This window comes from Capricornis sumatraensis, chromosome 8 (genome assembly GCF_032405125.1).
Source record: "Capricornis sumatraensis isolate serow.1 chromosome 8, serow.2, whole genome shotgun sequence".
NCBI classification, from domain to species: Eukaryota; Metazoa; Chordata; class Mammalia; order Artiodactyla; family Bovidae; genus Capricornis; species Capricornis sumatraensis.
Genome location: NC_091076.1, coordinates 93345250 through 93348395, shown reverse-complemented (window position 1 = coordinate 93348395; position 3146 = coordinate 93345250). Strand labels below are relative to the sequence as shown.

Sequence of the window (3146 nt, the reverse complement as noted above, 5' to 3'; positions counted from 1 at the left end):
GAAATAATCTAGTACTAAAGACAAACAAAACTACTAAGGGAGCTGGAAACAGCCTTATTACAGTGCTTTAAAAGATAAAAGAGAAATTTAACATAAAATTGGTGCATGGATATAACCCTTAGAAGAAATAGTACTCCTAATTAAACTGCCCAAACAAGAAAATAGAAAAACACACATTGGCAAAACAAAACAGAAAGCCCTGTATAGATCTGTACCCAGTAACAAGAAGATGAGGAAGACATTGAAAAAGATGTAACAAGTCTGTTGTTCATCCTTTCTCGTTTCCGTCAGAGGGGTGCACCATTCCCGGAAGTACTGCAAGACAAGGTCTGTCCGTGGAGTGAACAAGTGAAAGTGACAAGTGAAAGTGAAGTCGCTCAGTCGTGTCCGACTCTTTGCGACCCCATGGTCTGTATGTAGCCTACCAGGCTCCTCCGTCCGTGGGATTCTCCAGGCAAGAGTACTGGAGTGGGTTGCCGTTTCCTTCTCCGGGAGATCTTCCCAATCCAGGGATTGAACCCGGGTCTCCTGCATTGGAGGTAGACGCTTTACCATCTGAGCCACCTATTCCCACTCCCTGCTCCAAACACCCACTTAATATATTGTCCTCGGATAGAGGGCATATCACATATTAAACTGATAAGAAGATACTACACTTGATCTTAGCCAAGAGGTGGAGAAGCGATACCATATGCTCTGTCCTAGCTATCACCGTCCTGCCTTCAGCTCCAGTAAATGCACGGCGAGCATCCCAACCCTCAGTGAACATTCCTGGCTTACTCTCCTATGTCTGTTCCAGAACAGTGAAACTGCGCTTGTTCTCTACAACATTCACATCCCTTTTTGCAACCCTGCCCATCTTTCCGTAGAGGAGGGCCCTAATTTACATGCCCCGCCCCGCCCCTCAGGGGCGTGACCACCACCATCCAGCTCAGCTCTCGGCACCGTCCTTACTCCTGGCCCCCGCCGCTCTGCAGAAGCTGCTGTGGCGCTGGAGGTCGCTGCGCTCGCCGCACACTTTCCAGCTCCGGGGAAAACGCAAGGGTTTTGCAGTTGGCCGCCTCAGGGGGTCGATGGAGGGAGCTGCAGGACGACACCGGCCGGCTTGCTCGCAAAGCAAATCCTGGGTCATCATGACTGTGCATTTGGGAGATTAGGGTTTGTCGGGGGCCGCCAGGCAGACAGAGCCCACAGCTTGAGCAGAGAGAGAATTACGAAGGCGGGGGAGGGGAGAGGCAGGAACCGCCTTGACTGAGAACGGGTCTCCATACCCCCTGTAACGGCTAGGCTCCTTAACTGAGACCCCGGGGTCGCCAGGCGGGCGCACTTGTCTTTCCTCCGTTCTCCGCTAAGCAACTAGAGAGCTGCAGGGTCTGTGGGACTTATCACAGTCGGCCCTAACCGACTCTCTCAGGTTCAGTCGAACCTGAGGGGTAAGATCCCTGACCTCACGACAGCCACCTGCCAGGCATTGCCCTGCATTCTTTGCTATGATCGAGCTCACTTGGATTGAGGAGGATTGACACTGTTATCATCTAGAGAGGATTGACACTTTCAACATCTTCATTTCACCGTCGTGATCAACGAGACCAGAGAGGCTGAGAAACTTGCCCTGGGTCACTCAGCTAGAAGGCAGTTGACCTGAGGAGTTGATCATGGTGTTCCAACACCTGCCGGGTTCTGAAGCACAGGTCCCGCTCACTGATGGAGTCCAGACCAGTGACTGCACTAGTTGTCTAGAATGTTCACACCACTTTTTGCACCCCCGCCCAGCCTTCCGCAGAGGCGGATCCAAATTTGCATACCCGCCTTTCTCCGCCCCAGGGGCGTGGTCGGCCCTTCTAGCTCGGTCCTTGGCACTGTCCTGGCCCCCGTTGCTCTGCAGAAACTGCCGTGGCGCTAGAGGTCGCTGCGCCCGCCGTACACTTTCCAGGAGAAGAGGGGGAAAGCCACAAGAGGAAGGCGACACTGAAGGACAGCAAGGCTGCTGGTGGCACACACATGGACGTGCTGGTGCCAGCCCCACAGCACCATGGTTTTGATAAGGGTGGGTGGCACCTGGGGTCAAGTCCTCACCTGAGCCTGCCTTGGCTTCTGGCTCTCTGGTTCCCTGCTGGCTTGGGTTTTCCCTGTCTCCTGTGGGAGGAGAAGGGTGGGGGGAGTGATTTGTTTCACTCCTTAGGGAAACCTAATAACCTTCTGGACAGATTAGCTCTGAGGTCCCCTCTGGACATGCCTGGCAGGAGTCAGCCCTCAACTAGCAAACACTAGGGATAAAGAGAGTTTTTGCCAGACACTCCTCTGAGCTGTCATCTCCCAGTGTGAATCTTGGTCCTAAGAAAACCTAACTTGGGCCCCGTTTTGAGCAATCTCCCTCCCTTCTGCCACCAGAGGTGCTCCTCCACGCCCCAACCTGGTTTTGCCTTCTAGCTTGCACCAGACCTGACATGCTATATGTGTGCTTTGTCTGTGATTCTACTATCTGCCTCCCCTTCTGCCCCTCCACCCTAACGACTGGGAAGATTCTCACTTGGACTGCTTTTTCCATCACTCTGTCACAGTCATTAGGCTAGTGCCCAGCACCTACATCCATTTACGGTATGGACAAGTGGGAGGAAAAGTATTAAACTAGATATTATATCAGTTACACTTACCCAGCCCCTGACACATGGTTATTATAATGGCTCTTCTTCAGGCTTCCCCAATTCATGATCTCTTTGCTTGGTTCCATGTTCCTCAGTGGTCATTTTATGGTTTCCCAGGTATTTGGGAATTGATCCTCAGACAGTTACATTCCTGCAAGGGAGTGTCTCACATTAAAGTGATTTACGTCACCTTCTACTTCATTCATAGCACCCTTGGGAGCTTGGTTAACTTGAGTTAGTACCCCTTCCCCATCATGCCCTGTGAAAGTATTAGTTGTTCAGTTGTGTCCGACTCTGCAATCCCAACTATAGCCCGCCAGACTCCTCTGTTCATGGGGTTCTCCAGTCAAGAACACTAGAGTGGGTTCCCATGCCCTCCTCAAGGGGATCTTCCTGACCCAGGGATCAAACCTGGGTCTCCTGCATTGTAGGCAGGTTCTTTACTGTCTGAGCCACCAGGGGAAACCCCACCATGCCCTGTTCTCTGCTCAGACAGAAATT

The 3146-nt window shown here is 52.0% G+C and overlaps 1 pseudogene; it reads right to left on the bottom strand.

Annotated features, from left to right (window-relative positions):
• Positions 1-508: 508 nt before the first annotated feature.
• Positions 509-686, bottom strand: LOC138084951 (U2 spliceosomal RNA; annotated as a pseudogene).
• Positions 687-3146: the final 2460 nt, after the last annotated feature.